General features: G+C 41.2%; 1 long non-coding RNA gene across 1 annotated transcript in view; it reads left to right on the top strand.

Annotated features, from left to right (window-relative positions):
* The window catches only part of LOC135968475 (uncharacterized), a 57347-nt gene extending 40766 nt beyond the window's left edge, over positions 1 to 16581 (top strand). The window contains exon 3 of the long non-coding RNA XR_010583317.1: positions 16291 to 16581. This is a non-coding gene — a long non-coding RNA (uncharacterized lncRNA). The remainder of the gene's footprint in view (positions 1 to 16290) is intronic.
* Positions 16582 to 19963: the final 3382 nt, after the last annotated feature.

Genomic DNA, 19963 nt, shown 5'->3' with positions numbered 1-19963 from the left:
CATACGGGGCAGCTTGTCTTTTCTGCCCATGGTAAACTGGAATACATTGTTTTCCTAGGCTTAAAAAATAACTATGTTGAGAATCAGAACAGAAAACCAGACACCACATGTTCTCACTCATAGGTGGGAATTGAACAATGAGATCACTTGGGCACAGGAAGGGGAACATCACACACTGGGGCCTATTGTGGGGAGGTGGGAAAGGGGAGGGATAGCATTAGGAGATATACCTAATGTAAATGACGAATTAATGGGTGGAGCACGCCAACTTGGCACATGTGTACATATGTAACAAACCTGCACGTTGTGCACATGTACCCTAGAACTTAAAGTACAATAAAAAAAATAACTAAGTTGGAGAGCTGGTGAACAAAAATAAAGCCCATTTACCTAAAATAAAACCATCTACAAATGCAAAACAAAATTAAAGGTAAACTTATGTATTAATTTTAAGACCTCATCTTCTTCCACTTTCTCTGCATTCTCCTGATGCATCAGCTACAGACCCCTAACAAGACCCCAGTCCCAGCTCTTTTTGGAATGATAAGCATCAATTCGTGGATCAGGTATAGCCCCTAGGTGTGTTAGCAATGAGCTTGCTGGTGCTAAGGCACTGTTTTCCCTCCCTTGCCCTACCAGGAGGGCCGTGGGATGGTTATGAAGATGCAATGATGTAGCTGTAAAGCAGCTCATTCTTGCGAGTCTGCTGGAAGTGGGAAAAGAGGAAAAGAGAGATAGGTAAGAATTCGTGTTTTTTGTTTTGTTTTCAATAAAAACCAGAGTAGTCCTGTATGGAGATTACTAGGCTATTATTTCACTACAGTTTAAAATTGAACTTATTGATGATTTGTGGTTTAGAACTTGCAACAAATCAAGATTTAAGCTGCCATCTATTCCCCTAAACTACTGTGCTGATATCTATCACCATGTTATGTAAATAAACAATTAAATGGAGTGTAGATTCATTTACTCATTTAAAAATGTTTCAGTGTGAAAAAATGTAAAACATACTAAAGAAGTAGATAGTAGACAGACTCAGATACCCATCATGTAGGTTTAACCATTACTAACATTTTGCTAACTTTGTCTCATCTTTCTCCCTGCCATCCACACACATATTTTCTCCCCACTTTCTTGGAGTGTTTGAAAGTAAATTTGAAATGTCATTTTACCCTGAAATACTTCAATGTTCATTTTTAATGGGCAAGGGCAATTTAAAAAACACAACAACCCAGAATGATATTTCTTCAACATCATCTAATTCCTAGTCTAGCCTCAGAGTCCTCTGTTTGTCTGAGTGGTACATTTGTACAATTAGTTTGTTCAAATCAGGACCCAAACGAGGTCCTGATAGTGGCTCTATGGTTTATTTTCTCTCTTTTTTTCATTGTTACTGATTAGTTAGATAAACTAGATCATCTGTCCATAGAACATGTTGCATTCTGAGTTTGGCCCACTGTTGGCTTGTAAAGACATTTAACCTGGTCTTCTATCTCCTGTATTTCCTGTGGATTGGTATTTAGATCTCTAGGCTTGTTGGGATTCAAGTTCAATTTTTTAGGCAAGAATATTGCATAGCTGGTGGTGTACTTCCTATTACAACACGTTATGGGGCAAATGATATCTACTCATCCCGTGTTTAGTGGTGCTAAGATTGTTCAATGCATTCAGCTGGTATACATTTTTGATGCTTAAGACTGTATTCATCCGTTTTCAAGCTTCTTTTCACATATGGATATTGCTAATTTTATCTCAATCTCTTTGTATAATCACCAGGGAGTCCTTCAATTGTTAACAAATATTCTTTGATATTCATTTTATTACCAAACTTCCAATGGGCAATACCAACTTTCCATACACACACACATATATCTGGAATTTTTCATAGCACATTTTACATGTATTTTTCTTGCCTATATCTCGTTGGAGGTTAAAACTAAATTATAACACACTTTGTGCATCTACATGCATGGCCATTTGCAGGTTAACCAATGAATACTAGGTTAGATCAATACATGATCAGTTAACAATTGCAGTAATCAGAGTAAATATTTGTAGTCTGGGTAATTTTCGTTATATTTGCAACCAAAGTTCATCAACGGTTCATTGATGTGTAACCAGTCTAAAAATGGTTGATCCAGTTGTTGCAGGAATCCTAGTGGCTAAATGAACTTAACTATACTGCTGTATCATTCATTGCTTGGCAGTTCATCTATGACTATCAAATGTTTGGTAATTTCAATATAGTCAGTATTGCATGACTTGCTTTTTCCTTCCCATCACTGGTAATAAGTATGTGGTCATAAATAGAATACATGGGCCAGGAGCGGTGGCTCATGCCTGTAATCACAGCACTTTGGGAGGCCGAGATGTGTGGATTACCTGAGGTCAGAAGTTCGAGACCAGCCTGGCCAACACGGTGAAACCCCATCTCTACTAGAAATATAAAAATTAGTGAGTTGTGGTTGTGGGCACCTGTAATCCCAGCTACTTAGGAGGCTGAGGCCCAAGAATCACTTGAACCCAGGAGGTGGAGGTTGCAGTGAGCCAAGATTGTGCCACTGTGCTGAGTGACAGAGCAAGACTGTCCCCCCCCCAAAAAAAAAGAAAAAAGAAAAGAAAAGGAGTAGAATACATGGAAATATAGCAAACTACTTAGAAGCAGTTAAATGATAGGGTAATTCCAAAATATAAACATTCATAATTGAAATCCTATGAAAAATGCATACTAAGTTGGATTGTTTCAAATAGATTGTTACTGAACAAATAGAATCAGAATTATATGCAATGAAGTATTAAATAGACATTTTGAATATTCTAAATATTTTTAATCCTTATTTGTTCCCTTGTCTGAAAATGGAAGTGTTAATATCATTGGTTTAGGATTAATAAATACAGAATTGAATGTTTTTCCAGTGGTGATTAATTGTAACCATAAACACTCTCATTAACAATAAACATTTCAAGTTGTGAAATTTTTTTTTTTAAAGAGGCAGGGTCTCACTCTGTGCCCCATGCCATCGTGTGGTGGCACGATCATAGCTCACTGCAGCCTCAAACTCCTGGGCTCACGTTATCCTCCTACCTCAGCCTCCCAAGTAGCTGGGATTATGGGCCACCATGCCTAGCTATTTTTTTTTTTTTTAAATTTTCTGGAGAGACAGGATCTCACTATGTTGCCCAGGCTGGTCTTGAACTCCTGGGCTCAAGTCATCCTCCTGCCTTGGCCTCCTAAATTGCAGGCATTATAGGCATGAACCGTCAGGCCTGGTAATTTTTTGATAAATCCTTTTTTTTTTTTTTTTTTTGAGACAAAGTCTTGCTCTGTTGCCCAGGCTGGAGTGCAATGGCACCATCTCGGCTCAATGCAACCTCTGCCTCCTAGGCTCAAGCAATTCTCCTGTCTCAGCCTCCTGAGTAGCTGGTATTACAGGCACACACCACCACACCCAGTTAACTTCTGTATTTTTTGTAGAGACAGGGTTTTGCCATGCTGGCCAGGCTGGTCTCCAATTCCTGAGCTCAGGAGATCAGCCCTCCTTAACGTCCTAAAGTGCTGGGATTACGGGCGTGAGCCACGGTGCTCGGCCTTTTTGTGAAATCTTGATTAGGAGAAATGTCTTATTTCTGTATGAAGTTTGAGGTTTCACTTCCATTAATTCAATTGATCATTACTGTAATCCAGTGGGAGAGGATATTTGAGTAGAGATGAGAAAGCTGAGATAGGAAGAGAACAGATATCTTATGTCCAAGAAAGGACAAAGCCAGTACTCACAGTCAATGCTCTATCTAATTTGGACTTCCCTCATTTTGTTCTTGAGAAAATATTTAGTTTACTTTCACCTACAGATGTTCTGAAGCCTAGGTCTGTCCAAGGCATTGTGGAAGCTTCCGGTTTGAGCACACTCCACTTGCTTCGGGATTCCAGGAAAGTTTGGTGTCAGAAGTTTTCTGCCATCTGTTTTCAGCTTACCTGATAGAGAGCATTTGGTTGTCTTCGTAATTCTTGTTTCTCTTGGGCATCTCTGTCTATAACCCTTTTCTTCCTTTTTATACTCACAGGAAAGCTGGATTTTTATGTAGTTTCCTACTTCATTTTCCTTATTGTATAAGAAGAGAAGAAAGTTGGAGAGAGCTACGGTATACGACTTTTGTAAACTATTCATTAGATCCTGTAATGTGATTTTCTCCCTGAAAAATATGAGAAAGTTTTCCCTGGCAACCATCCTTTTAGTTCGTTTCTCTCCCTCCTGATGTTTGTGCAATCTATGTTGGGAAGGATTTCTTTATTAAGCTCCATAAGTTTCCAGCATGACTTCTGCCAGAGACCTGATTTTAAAAAACATATTGCCTTTTTTGTGCTTCTGCTTCCGTATTAAAAATACATTTAATTAAAAAGATTCTCATTAAATACATATTTAAATGGAGATACATATTATGTTTCTTATGATGTTTTTCTAATCTTTTGATAAGACCATAACCATTAAAATTGGGAAATAATATTTTTTCATTGGTTAGTAACCCACTTTTAGATCTTTTCACTGGATATGGAGAAAGTATGTGTTGCTTTTGAGACAATTGCTAAAGTGAATTTAGCAAAAGATCAAGAACTTGAAATTACTGAGCCCAAAGAAGAAACAGTAAAAGGACATCTCTTCAAAGCCCTGTGATTTGTAATCATTCTGAAACAGATCTTGCCCGTCATCTTATTTACTTTAAAAAACAAAGTGAATTATACTTAAATTATAACAAAAAATCAGAGAGATACAACACAACACCTTAAGAGTAATTGTTTATTGTTTTTGTTGTTGTTGTTGTTTTGAGACAGAGTTTCACTCTTGTCGCCCAGGCTGGAGTGCAATGGTATGATCTCGGCTCATTGCAACCACTGCCTCCTGGGTTCAAGTGATTCTCCTGCCTCAGACTCCCGAGTAGCTGGGATTACAGGCGCGCGCCACCACGCCTGGCTAATTTTTCTATTTCTAGTAGAGATGGGGTTTCACCCTGTTGGCCAGGCTGGTCTCAAACTCCTGACTTCAGGTGATCCACTCACCTTGGCCTCCCAAAGTGCTGGAATTACAAGGCATGAGCCACTGTCCCTGGTCTAAGAGTAGTTGTTTAAATAGCAGAGCATGATTTTAAGAAACTCTTGGAATCTTTAAGAACAACGAAAAGCAATTGTTGGTCTTTGATTACTAGAAATCTAGGAGATGGGCTGGAGGTTTACTAGAAAAGCAGATCTGCATTTTTCCCTCCCTGAATCTAGGAGTTTCGTTGCTTTTCAGAGTCCCCTGTTTGGGTCCACTCCCTTAATAAGGTTGAAATCTTTTTAGCATCTGACTCTAAATTTGGGTCATTTCTTCGTTCCTCTTCCTTCTCTCAACCTCCGTCTTCACAGTGACAGACTGCATTCCGTAATTGCTGTCTTTTGTAATTGTTCTATCTCCAAATTGGCTGATTAGGGGAGAGACACAGCTGTCCATCAAAATGGTGTAAAGTGGCTGAAACAGCCATCCCCTGAGCTGGAGAAAGTTAATTGCACTTTCTGAGGCTATCCCAGTAGGAGAGGAGCTGAGAAGGGCCCCGGGAATCCCTGTTAGTGCTATTTTTTTCTGAGCATGTCCATTTCTAACGTGAAAAAAAAAATGTAGTAAACAGCCTGTTAATTAGATTTGCAGATAAAATTAAATCAGGAAGTATTGGAAACACACCAGTGAATAAAGAGAAATGCTACACAGGGTTTCTGAGGTTAAAAATATAGAAAGGATCAAACAAAATGAGAATTAAGTCAGACAGGTGTAACCTCAATGATTTAGAGAGGGGAAAAGCTGTAAAGGTAACCAGCAAAAGGGAAAAATCCAGAACACAGTAATGCCAGAGGGACCGGGGGAGACTGGACGACAAATTAGACAAGTTTGCAATATGCCACAGAAGCTAATGTGATTTGGTGCTGTATGTGTAGAGACATCACATCATGAGGGAGAGGTGGAGTAATTTAGTGCATTTGGCAAAGACGCACCTGGAATATTGTGTTCAGGTCTGTGTATCTGGGGAGCAGACAGATATAGAAGAACTAGAGGGAAATCAGCATAAAGAAACAAAAGTGATGAACACGATGGGCTGATTTATGAGAAAAATGGACTGTGTGATTGGGCCTAAAAGTAACAGGAATGGAGCATTGAAATGGAAGAGTGTTTTCCTGATCTTTTATCTGGAAAACTCAAGAATGATTGAAGTGTAATTAGCGTGAAAGTATATATTGTAGTTTAAAAGGGAGAACTAAAATTTGCAAGGAGGGAAACTAGCTATGAGATTATTAAAGTGTCTTTTTAGGGGAGTGAAAGAAGGGCTATGGCTGAAAAAAAAATGAGTTTACATTGTTATCATACTTTTCATTCCAAAGCCGTTAGATTTACCCTGACCACGACCCTTCAACACTGAAGAAGTAGGTGGAACTGCTCATCTATCGGGACCCCAGAAAGCTTCCTGGATACTTGTTCCTCTACAAAGTTCCTCTCAGAAGTCGCCATTTTAAAACTTGGTTTTAGTAATGCTCCCCAGACAAATGCTGGTGTCAGATGGCTTCGCTTTTCCTTCTTTTTAGTACTTGGATGTCAGCAAAGGCAGTGACCAAAAGCAACAACTGATCTGCCAATATTATCTCTATGTGTGGCTGAAGGCTGTCATTTAATCTGAGAACTGGCTTCTGATGGCAAAGGGAAGATAAATCTAATTTTTAAGGATCTCAAAATGATAGCTGGAGGAGCAGCATTTTGCACTAGCTAATGAGGCTAATTTGTTCTTAAAATACAAGTTGCTGTGCCTCTTAAATTAAAATTCACTTCTGATGTAAATACAGAAGATATAAATACAGAGAAGAGATATATGCTGTAATTTTTATTTTGCAATTTGGAGCCTGTTCTAAGAGGAGCTGTTAGGAAAGTGATTTTTTTTCTCTAAATTTGAGGAGATCTTTACTTCCAAGCTTCGAATACATGGGAGGACAATGATTAGCATTAATTTTATAAGAAAGAAAACAAACTAAGATGTTTTCTTCCTGGCTAGAGATTACAAAATGCATTGTGCTAGAGATTATTTCCTAAATCATTGTGATTCTCCACTTTCTCATCTGGAAAATGAATGTGGGGGAGAGAATTGCTTTCAAAGTAATTAAAGAGTCCACTGACAAATGCTTTATTAACATTTAGATGTTTAATTAAATCTGCCGGGGAGAAAGTTCGTATTCCTAAGTCAAGGGGTTTCTCTTTTTCCTCTATTCACTGTGGTGGGGACAGTGAACATTCTCGTGCGGTCTTCCTTTTCATTTTGAATGTGACACAGAGCAGAGCAGGATCTTAAGATAAATTAAAGCAAACAACAAGAGACCTTGAAAACTAAATGGCATTCATTTTCTAAGTAGTCTTTGATCAGCTATTTAAAATAACAGTTTGAACCACAATCTAGAAGAAATAGATACTCTCTTAATGGGGCAATGATATTTAATGCCTACATTAACAAATTATACAGAGTGAAGCATTTAATATCTAGTTTATCTAAGGGATTTATGCCACCCTTTTACTCTAGGTTTTGCTTCTTAACACTGGACTCTGATTTTTTAGCACATAACAGAAATCGGCTGCCCTAGTCTTATCTGAATTTAAGTTCAGGTCATGGAATAAGGAATAAACGATGTTATTTATGTAAAAAAATTAATGAATTGTATCTGGAATTTTGAATGGGTCTGTAACAGATAAACTTCTCCCTTTCCGATACCCAGAATTCACATTAAAGCAATTAAAACTGTTACTAAAAGGAACTGAATTTGCTGTTCACTGACCAATCTTTGTCATCTTTAACACACCAGATGAGAGCCACCACAGCTTTAAAAATAGGAGCACAGGGACTAAAGATGTATTTTTTCCCCTTTCCATCTAGATTGGCAAAGTTTCTTTAAAACTTGCTTCCTTCCTCTGCTTTTTCTTCTTTAATTTAGCATTGTTGAAAAATCCTGGTGTAGGCAATTATTGTTAAAGTTGGAGGAAGTGTCTGCCATGTGAAAGGAAGGAAGGATCTTCGTGGGGAGCCCAGCCTGCGGTGTGAGTTGCTAATATGTGAGACATGTTTTCATCATCAAATGCAACCTCCTTACCATGGTCCCCAAGGCCCTGTGTGATGTGACAGCTGTCCACATCTCCAATCCTGTGCTGTACCCTTGCCCTCCTTCTCTGGCTTGAATATTATGCTCTTCTCTGCCTTAGGAACTTTGTACTTGCTGTTGCTTCTACCTAGAATGGGCCCCCCAACGTTTTTTGTTTTTGTTTTGTTTTTTTTTTTTTTTGAGACAGTCTCGCTCTGTTGCCCAGGCTGGAGTGCAGTGGTGCGATCTCAGCTCACTGCAGCCTCCGTCTCCTGGGTTCAAGTGATTTTCCTGCCTCAGCCTCCCGAGTAGCTGGGATTACAGGCATGTACCACAACAACCGGCTCATTTTTGTATTTTTAGTAGAGCTCAGGTTTTACCATGCTAGCAGGGCTGGTCTCGAACTCCTAACTTCAGGTGATCCGCCCACCTTGGCCTCCCAAAGTGCTGGGATTGCAGGCATGAGGCACAGCGCCCAGCCCTCCCCTGACTTTTAAGTGCTGGCTCTCTCCTCCCTTTAGGTCTCAACTTAAATGTCACTGCTTCAAACAGGACTTTCCCACGTGCTTAATCTCAGCCCTGGCGCTGCCACCTTTTTCTCTGTCATATCCCCCGTTCAGCCTCCCCCGGCTTTCTGCTCAGCCTCTTCCTCATCCTTTATTCCCTCATAGCACTCCACACAGATGATCCTGCTCGTTCGGTTGTCGTCTGTGTATCGGCCATTTATCCCGTTAGAATGCAGGTTCCACCAGCGCAGAGGACCTGTCTGCTTTGTTCTTTGCATTTTTTCCTGTGCTGGAAACAATGCGTGGCCCCCAAATGTGGGCTAGTCATCCTTCAATGTTGGACATGATTTTAAGAAAACATCTCATTGCACATTTCCAAACATGTCAACTTGTAAAAATGGAGGAGAAAAGAGACATGACAAATCATTGTTTTGGAATACATTCAGGCATGTTTCTTAACTACAGCCACATTAAGCTACAAGGATAGAATAAACATTGCCCACTTCAGCAAACTTGTCTGCATATATACATGGATGCCAGACTATTACCAGCAGAAAGACAGCCAGTCAATAGGTAGGGTTCTTGTCAATGCAAAGGAAATTGAAAGACTAACAAAAGGATACAGGCTGGAAGGTCCTTGAGGCCAAGAGCTTTCACTTCAGTGATTCTTTTGGAGGCTCTAAGACAATTGTAGGACACAGAACACATCCACGGCCTAGGATATGGGGGTAAGATGGAATGGGGCATTGTCAAGAGAGATGCCAGGGAAAGGCCAATGGGAAGGATGTGATATAGGTTCTATTCTCAGTCAGAGGCATTACCAGCACAAGGCATTGAAAACTGCCTTCTTGCCTTTCCCACATAACAGAAGCCTGAAAGGAGGGATAAATCCATGGATACAAAGGAGAGAACCTAAGTCTGGTGTTTTTTTTGTTTCTTTTCTTTTCTTTTCTTTCTTTCTTTCTTCTTTCTCTCTTTCCTTTCTTTCCCTCCCTCCCTCCCTTGCTTCCTTCCTTCCTTCGTTCCTTCCTTCCTTCCTTCCTTCCTTCCTTCCTTCCTTCCTTCCTTCCTTCCTTCTTCCTTTCCTTCCTTTCTTCTTTCTTTTTAGACAGAATCTCACTCCATTGCCCAGGCTGGAGTCTGGAGTACAGTGGCGCAATCTCGGCTCACTGTAACCTCCGCCTCCCAGGTTCAAGTGATTCTCCTGCCTCAGCCTCCCAAGCAGCTGGGATTACAGGCAGCCACCACCACACCTGGCTGCTTTTTTGTATTTTTAGTAGAGATGGGGTTTTACCATGTTGGTCAGGTTGGTCTTGAACTCCTGACCTCAGGTGATCCACTTGCCTTGGTCTCCAGAAGTGCTGGGATTACAGGTGTGAGCCACCCTGCCCGGCCCCTGGGCCTGTTTCAATGGCATATCGAACAGAAAACAAAAACGAAATCTCCCAAGCCCAGTAAGTCTAAGTGCTCATAAGGACTCCTGTCAACCGTGTCATGGATCTAGAAGAATCAGAGAAATCTCTCGAGGGTCACTGGCACAAGGGCAAGGGGAAAATGTGCCTATAGGGCAGCAATGGCCAACAGGCCCTTTCCAAGGGTCAGGTAGCATCTCAGTGCTGTGCGTACATTAACTCGGGCAATCCCACCACGACTTTGTGAAATATGTACGGTTATGATTCCTACCTTCACAGATGAGGAAACTGAGACACAGAAAGGGGGAGCAAATGGACCAAGGTCCATCAGGTAGTAAGTGGCAGAACTCACATTTGGACCTGGCCAGGCTGCCTCTAGAGCCTGTCGAGACAGAACTTTCATGTTCTTTACTCTGAAAGCTTAGTTTTAAAAGGAATGCTGTTTTAATTTTTTTATAGCCCTCTTGGGTATATCCTGTTATCTCTGGAAGCAGGAAAACCAGAGTCTAATATTAGGGAATAATTTAAGGCTAATCATGCCTTAAAATGCCTGAGAACATGATAGAAAGAGTATGTAGGAACCCAGCTATAGCTCAGCTGCCTCCCCAGGGGTTTGGTGGCAAGGAGGCTTGCTTCTTTCTGTGAACACTGCAGCATTATATGTAGGGCAGCGTGGAATGCATTTGTGACATCCCAGACAGGTCCACTGGGGTCTTTCTTTTGCTGTACTGCAAGCGATGCTTCATCTCAGCCCTTGTCTCACAGGTCCTGCACTCGCCAGGAGAGGCAGCAGAGCAGCGAAGAAAGGGTGGAGATGTGGAAGGAGGCAGTCCTGGATTGAAATCCTGGCTCGGCCACCGATTAGCTGCATGAACATTGGCAAATTGTTTCACCTCTCCATACCTCCATTTTCTCATCCACCAGATAATGTTAGCAAGATTCACCTTCGAGAGCTAGCATGGGCTTGATGAATGAAATAAGACCTGTGCAAATGTGTAGCCCATGGAAGGCATTCAACAAATGCCGCTCTCTCTCCCCGCTACCAGGCCAAATCCTCACTTGTGTTTGTGATTATGTTTAAGATCATGTTTAGGATCTTGCACGGTGTCTGACTGTTTTTCAGCAGAGGCTAAGGAACATGCCAAATTAGTTTACTCATTTGCAGTTGCATGATAGAAATGGAGGGCATGGAGCACAATTTGAATTCTAAGTCCCTGTGATGCACGCCAGTTTCATTACTGAAGGCACAGACCCAGGTTCAGTGATATAGGCAGGCGATGAGGGGTGATGGGGAACAATGCTTACCCTGATGGCAACAGGAGAGTTAAGGCAATTAAACTGGATTTTACCCCTCCAGAGTCCAATACTTGTTTCTCCAAGTACAGTGAGTTTCAGAGACAGCACATAATGTACCAATAATGAAAATAACTCTGTGAACAGCACGGAAGTAAGTTGGGGCTACTTCCGCCCACACAGAGATGAATTTTATGTGCAGAAGCCCAGCGGAATATAAATGAACTGCTGTATATGAGAAATAAGGAACAAGAAGCTGAGACTCTGGGATAGACCTCGAGAAGAAACCTGCAGACTTTTGTTTACCTCTCTCTCCCCAGAGTAAAAGCATGGAAATAAGGATTTCCTCCTTGCAGGGGTATGGCTGGTTGTCACAAATGCCATGCACAGCAAGTGAGAGTCATGATATCGAGAGCCTCTGATTCTCATCGCAAACTCTCTAGATGCTCCTCTGAGTGTCCTTATTCAGGGCACGAGTCACTGGCAGCAGGTGTTTGTTCATTTTGATAAATGTCAGCTTCTTAACACTCGCTTTGGAGAGGGAAGGAGGACAGACACTGACCCTGCTCTGGCGGAACTGAGGGCGCGCTGGAAGGCAAGCAGCTTCTATGCATCGGAGCCACGGGGGCTAGAGCTGGCCCCAGCCTCCTCTCCCCTTGTCGGTGTGGGGACAACTCAGCACTGGCAGACGTGCTCCAGATGTCCTGCCATCATCTGGTTGATGTAGACTCTGGGGAGCCCCCAGCCTCCTGTGATATACAGAGACAGGAAGCCTCAGGCTTCCAAGTGGTGCCCTAGGGGTTTCTGAAGTGCACTAATGCACTAATTGAGTATCACTGTTTTGCCGTTTTTCCTGCGGCGCCCATCCCTGCCCACTCCTCTTCTCCTAGTTGTTTGCTGTCTGAAGGCTCACTTAATCAAATATCCCACTCAGTCAATTGAATGAATGTTGAACCACACAACGTGCCAAGGCGCTGTCCAAGGTATCAGAGTTCATTACTGCAAATTGCTGTTTACTACCAGAGGGTATGCTCTGTTTTTGCTTCTGTGAAATCTCCTCCTTACAAATGTGAAGCATAATGAAGAATAAAGAACAAAGTGGGGCCAGGTGCAGTGGCTCATGCCTGTAGTTCCAGCACTTTTGGAAGCCGAGGCTGGTGGATCGCTTGAGCCCAGGAGTTCCAGGCCAGCCTGGGCAATATAGCAAGACCCCATCGCTACAAAAGAAAAACAACTAAAAAAGTAGTTGGGTGTGGTAAGATGCACCTGTAGTTTCAGCTACAGAGGAGGCTGAGGCAGGGGGATCGCTTGAACCCAGGAACTTTAGGCTGCAGTGAGCCACGATCATGCCACTGTACTCTGGCCTGGGTGACAGGGCAAAACTACCTCAAAAAAGAAAAAAAAAGTGGTTAAGTGGTATTAATTGAGAATTTTGAGATAAAATGCAGTAAGATGAGATTTTATGATTTTCCATGAAGCTGCCTTCCACATATTTATTTAAACCTTTAAGAGAAGCATCAAATTGAGGTGTGTTTTATAAAAAGTCTTTTTAATCAATAATTATTGATGTATGATCTACTGTGCTATAGTACTGTTAGAAGTCTTGAGAGAGACTTAGAAAAGGTTTAGACATGGTTTAAGCTTTCAGGAAGTTTCTCTCAATGAGTTAGAAAGATTTAATATATACATGTGAAACAATCCAGGCAATATACAGTTAAGTGGTACATTTTTAAGGGAAAAAATTATATAAGTGCTTTAATTTTAAACTCTTTAGACTTAAGCATGGCCTTGGTTAAAATAAACCCATACTTTTTTTCTAATGTTTTTTGGTTGGAGTAAATATGCATATAAAAATTTACCATAAACTTTACCATTTTTAAGAGTACATTCTGTGATGTGAGTGGTAAATTTTGTTGTGCAGATTAGCACAGATGGAGAAATTGGGAAAGGTGGAAGATCAGAGAAGTCTAATGCTCTCCTAGGAGGTATGACTTGAGCTTTTATTCAAAGAGGGTGGTTAGGACTGGGATAGATAGAGGGGCAAATGGAGGTATGTTTGTGGCACACCAAGATTTACCTGAATGTCCACATCTAGGATTGAAATATATGTAAAATATTTACTTTTATCTTTTGTGGCTGCTTGAATGGGAAATAATAAGCTGTGAAACAAGAATGCAGATATATGTGGAAATTTAGAATAAAATGTCTTATTTTAAACGAATTAAGAATTTGAGGGTCATTTTGCAATCTGGTTACAGCTTTTGTTTTAATACATGGAATTTTAAAAAATCCCGAGTGGCTATCTCAAGGAATAGCTCATTAAATACTGCTGTTCAACAAAGCTGGTTTCAATCTTTTTATTTTTCTATATAATAAATGGTCCACTTCTATAAAGGTGATAGTTGCTGTATCATCTATTTGCAATGGGAATGGCTACTGGAAACTTCAGATTTTTTTCACAGTGAAGTTATCTTTCTAGCAGCAGCAATGACGTGCTAAAGACTATGCTATGATACATCAAAAGGTTTACAGGTGTCATCCTCAGGGAAATGCAAAGCAAGACAAAACAGAACAAAAATAAGAACGAATTCCATGGCCACATCGGGAAATTCTGATCCGACTTTGTTATGAAGAGCACTCGGGTGAAGCACAAGGAACAGGGAATCAGAAGACCTGGATTCTGGCCCAGATTCCGGCGCTAAATCACCTTGGCAAAGTAACTCAAGTGGTCCTCAGTCTCCTTGTCTAAACCAGCCACATGAGCAACACGCCTTCCTCGCCACTACATGTCGGGTGAACTTACACAAAACGGAGATAATGCCTGTCTTTCCTAATTTGGAGGATTCTGGGGAGTGTCAAAATGGATCATAGTATAATAACAAGATGGAAAATGTCATTATTAACCCAGAAGCCATCCCAGTGTAAATAACATAGGGAAACCAACAAACACCATGTTAGGAGTTTTTTCATTTGGACCACAGAGGTAAACACTGGACTCCTACTAATTCTGGGCATCATTTAAAAACTGCCACCCATGTGACTTTGGACTTCTTTTTTTATTATTTTCTAGATAAGCTTGTTTACATATATGTTCAACCATGACTCCCTCATTATCTTTCTCCATGCAAGGGCCCTCAGGTGGCATTTGCATTGAGTGGAGTGATTTTTGTTTTCTAAGAGGGAAATTTTACAAACCGTGCTTCACTTTTCTTTCAGCTTGAGCTGTTTTCTCCTGGGAAAACAGCTTTTTGCTTGGCAAAAATGGATGTGAGGCATTGGCGAAAACGAAAGGCCGTTTTCATTGCAAAGAAAACTGCCTTTTGCTTTTGCCAAAAAAAAGCAAAACATATGAGACAAAACCACAAATATTTCCCTGTTTGCAAACCCTGTGAAAACGTGATTTTTCACCAGTGGTGAGAATATTTTCTCACATTACTCTTTCCATTTCTAGAAATTATGGTTTCAATGGTGAAAGTCGTAAGTTACACCTGCAGCACCTTATGACTAGAATCAAATATCATGAATTATTGTTGTTAAACATGTTGAACTTATTTTCCATCAACGGTAACATTGAAGGAGATGGAGCCTTTGCTTTAAGGTTAGGGTCTCAACAAAGTAGAAAGAGAAAAGTATTGAACTACCGGGGACCATTGACACTGAGCAACGAGGCTCAAAAAGGTGTTTGGGGTTCAACTGAGATTTAGTATAGAGGGCGCAGCTGAAGGAATAAAGACTAAGTCCAGCAGCAAAAGAGCATAAAACGGTGGCAATAACACAGTACAGTAGATAGAGAGAACGTTGAAATAGTATCGGGGAGATGTGGTCTCCCTCCTCAAGTGCGTAGTCAACTGGCTGTGCAACCTTTGCCAAATCAGCTCCACCTCCTGTGTCTCAGGCATCACCTGTGAAAGTGCTAGGATTCAATGAAATGACCATTCGGATTCCTTTCCAATCTAAAGATGTCCAATAACGAGATTGGAAGCGCATTTGAAAAATAGAGAAATTGTGAGTATCAAGAGATCTCCACTAATTGACTCCCTTGATTCTGAAATAGGCTGCTAAAGTCAGAAGCTACTTTGGTGTCTGATGATTTATACGAAGGCGTTCACATAGCACATTTAATTTCTTTGTGTTTGTGACTGCCCTTAATACCAATATGCTCTTCCTCATGCCTATGCTAAGCCCTTTTTACTAGAATTAAGCTAATTTCTTGTAATCTTCCCCAGGGAAGTAGTGAGCATCCATTCACCCTTTTTCTATTGTTAAGATATTTAAAATATTAATATAGATGTGGGTCACTCCAAGAAATAAATTTGCTCAGGGAAGTGGCATGTAAGTAAATTTGTGATAAGCGGAATGATATCTTGAAAAAGATTTACTTTTTAAAGCAATTCTATAATGACTTTTTTATCAAGTAAGAAATCACTTTATCAAAATAGATTCCCCAGATGAATTTATTTTATAAAAATTTATTTTTACAGATATTGTCAAGAACCCTCTACAGTTCTTTGCTGTTCTTGACCCACCTCCTTCAAACTTGGATTTTCTGTTTCTCTCTTCTCCTAAGAGCTGCCTGCTGCCTTAGTAAGTGACAGTCATGAGGCAGACACTGGACTAGGCACGTTCATTCTTGCTCTCTTTATCAGTTATTGACTGCTGACAACATGCTAGACACAGTCGGACACTTGAAATATGTTTTCTCATTTATCCCTATAGCCAGCCCTAGGAAGGAATCATTATCATCCTTGTGTAATCAACACTTTTTTTAAATTTTGGGACAGGGCCTTGTTCAGTTGCCAAGGCAATGGTGCCATCATGGCTCACTGCAGCCTCCACCTACTGGGCTCAAGCAATCCTTCTGCCTTAGCCTCCCCAGTAACTAGGACTGTAAACATTCACTACCATGTCTGGCTACTTTTTAATTTTTTTTTTTTTTTTGTAGAGATGGGGTCTCACTATGTTGCCAAAGCTGATCTCAAACTCCTGGCCTCAAGAGATCCTCCCGCTTTGGCCTCCTGAAGTGCTGGCATTACAGGCCACTGCACCCAGCCTCCAAGGCGGTCTTCTACACGGCTTCAGCTGCTGAGACAGTCTGCTGCTTATTGGGTACTATGCTCACGACCTAAAAAAAAAAAGGGGGAAAAAAATCTGCTACTCTGGCCCCAGGAGCTGTGTTTGACCTGAGTCCCCTCCCACACCAGGCTGACCTGAGTCCCCTCCCACGTCAGGCTGACCTGAGTCCCCTCCCACATCAGGCTGACCTGAGTCCCCTCCCACATCAGGCTGACCTGAGTCCCCTCCCACATCAGGCTGATCTGAGTCCCCTCCCACATCAGGCTGATCTGAGTCCCCTCCCACATCAGGCTGACCTGAGTCCCCTCCCACATCAGGCTGATCTGAGTCCCCTCCCACATCAAGCTTGATCTGCTTGCCTGCAAGGCTCTAACCCTCTTGGTAGGATGTTGACAGGAACGTCTGGGATGGGGTGGTGCTTGGGGGAATCTGGACGTACATTCTGCTGCAAAGGGACAATGCATGGTGTGAAGAGGCTGTGCTGGGAATCATTTAAAGTGCAAAGCTGGTGAAGCCCATACCTCCTGTAGCAGTCGCTGATCCCAAGCAGCTTCTGCTGTACAGTGCTGGCAAGTGGTCAGGGGTGGACTACCCCGCTTTGTTGCATTTCATGGAAGGACTGTGGCCTACACGCCAGAGCTCTTCGAACAAAAACACTTTTAATCCCCTCATTCTGATTTTGTGGGGTTTCCAAGCTGAACTGGCCTGGCTCTTTGGGAGAAGTTTCCAGCCCCATAGCTGCATTGGCCAGGAGTGTAGGGGGTGGGACAGAAGGTACCCGCGAGGGTGGCAGGTGGGGCCACTGACCAGGAGTGTAGGGGGTGGGACGGAAGGTACCCATGAGGGTGGCAGGTGGGGCCACTGGCCAGGAGTGTGGGGGGTGGGACGGAAGGTGCCCACGAGGGTGGCGGGTGGGGCAGATGCGAGGCATTCCAGATAAGGCAGATCACAGACAGCCAATGAGCATGCTGTCCACGGAGCTTGCTTTCTAGTGGTGGGAATCAAACAAACGAAAAACAGAGAAAAGTGAGAAAGATCCCAGTCAGCAAGACCACATCCAAGGATGGCTTAGTTGCTTATCAGCCCCATTAAACACAGAGATGATAGTTTGAGCCAGGCTGGCCGTGGGTTCCTGTAATCCCAGCTACTCATGGGGCTGAGACAGGAGGACTGTTTGAACCCAAGGGTTCAAGGCCAGCCTGGGCAACATAGAGAGACCTCATCTCTAAAAAAAAAAACTCGAAAAAGTTTGCAATGCTCCGTTTACTACCTTGATATAAAATTTATGGAAAATATATCTCCAAATATAATGCACTTTAAATATAAAGTGTACTTATCAATATATTACATGTAAATATATAGCAAATAAAAATAAAATATTTTAAATTTGTGTATTGATATAAAATATATTTTGTTTATATGCTATATATTTCATGTATATATAGTATATGAATTTATTAAAAGACTAAAAGGGCATAAATAAAAGGAAAATAATTTATAAAAAAATGAATATTTATTATAACATGTGAAAAATGCTTGGGTACACCTACACCAGATATTGCTATTTCTCTGGAGGTTATCCCTCGCTTTATTTAGATTTCCACTTACATTTCTTTTTCCCTATCAATGCCTAAAGTGTATAAAAATGTATATCTTTCCCCTGAATAGGAAGAAACTCTTAATAGGTACCACTGTTAGCCTATCTCCTCCAAAACTCATGTTGACATGAGTTTTCCTTAATGTGACAGTATTGAGAGGTAGGGCTGTTAAGAGGTGTGTGGATCATGAGGTCTCTGGCTCCATGAAGGATTAATGGGTTAATGGATTAATAGGTTAATGGATTAATGGGTTATCACTGTGTGGAACTGGTGGCTTCTTAAGAGGAAGAGAGACCTGAGCTAACAGGTAGCTCACTGGGCCCCCTTGCCACGTGATGGCACTGCCTCAAGACTCTATAAAGAGTTCCCACTAACAACAAGGGTCTTGCCAGACATGCTGCCTCTAACCTTGGACTTCTCAGCCTCCAGAATGATAGGAAATCAATTCCTTTTCTTTATAAATCACCCAGTTTCAGGTATTCTGTTAGAAACAACAGAAAACAGACTGAGACGGTATATTTTTGGTCTCGTCTTCCTTTACCCTCCTTCCTGGCGGTTGCTATTCCCTGGAGGTCTAAGACTGGTCTGCTATAGATATTTGTGGTGTGTAGGGAGGTGGAAGGGAGAATCATTTCTCATGTTTTATTTTGTTTTGTTTTGTTTTTTAGTACTGTGGCAAAATCAAATTTGCAGTAATTTCATCTGTTTTTGGTTTTTGGTTTTGTTTTAAGAGACAGAATCTTGCTCTGTCGACCAAACTGGAGTGCAGTGGCATGATCATAGTGCATTGTAGCCTCGAACTCCTGGGCTCAAGTGATCCTCCCGTCTCAGCCTCCCAAGTTGCTGGGATTATAGGTGTGAATCACTGCACCCAGCTTATTTCTGTTTTTAAATTGACGTCCCTAATATTTATTTTCTCTGTTTATTTAAAATTTTTTTTTAAAGTATACAGTTCAGTGGTTTTGAGTATACTCACAAAGTTGTGAAGCCATCACCACTATCTAATTCCAGAACATGTTCACCACCCCACAAAAGAAACCCCACACCTATTAGCAGTTACTACCCACCTACTCCCCTTGGTCCCCAACAATCACTAATCTACTGTTTGTCTCTATGAATTTGCCTGTTCTGGACATTTCATATAAATGGAGTCATATATTATGTGGCCTTTTGTGACTAGTTCCTTACACTTACCATAGCATTTTCAAGATCGCATTATGTTGTATCATGTATCAATACTTTACTTCTTTTTATTTCCTCGTGCCTTGTTGCTTCTTTCTGGATTAATTTCCCTTCTTGAAGTATATCCCCCAAGAATTCTTTCAAAGGGGCATAAAACTGTGGCATAAATTCCCTTAGACTCAGTATGATTGAAAACGTCTTCATTTTGCACTCACGTTTAAGTAAAAGATTGGCTGAATATAACTGTTTAGGTTCCAAGTTCCTTACCCTCACTATTTTGAAGATGTTTTTCCACTGCTAGCAAGAATCCTCATAGCAATCTGATTCTTGCGCTTTTTAAGGTGACCTGTTTTTTCCCTCTGTCAGCCTTTAGAATTTTCTCTTTAGCATTGATATTCTTACATTTCACTGTAGTATCTAGTTTTGTTTTTCCTCACCCTTTTTGATCTTGTTTAACACTGGATGAGACCTTTTCATCTGAAGCCTTCAACCTTTCTCTAATTCTGAAAATTATTTCTTCAAGTATTTTTCTCCCTGTTTACTTTTTTTCTTTCCTTGGAGGACTCCTATGGTGCAGAGAGTGACAGCTTTACTTCTGTTTTCCACACTGCTTAGCTTTTCTCACATTCCTTCCTTTCCTGATGCTTTCTTTGGGAGTTCTCTGACTTGATATTCCAGCTCACTATATCTTTCTGCATTTGTATCCGTTCTGATATTTAATCTACCAGCGAATCTTTTCCTTGGAAATTATACCTTTCTGCA

This window comes from Macaca fascicularis, chromosome 1 (genome assembly GCF_037993035.2).
Source record: "Macaca fascicularis isolate 582-1 chromosome 1, T2T-MFA8v1.1".
In the NCBI taxonomy this organism is placed as follows: domain Eukaryota; kingdom Metazoa; phylum Chordata; class Mammalia; order Primates; family Cercopithecidae; genus Macaca; species Macaca fascicularis.
This window is presented reverse-complemented; position numbering and strand designations above follow the sequence as displayed.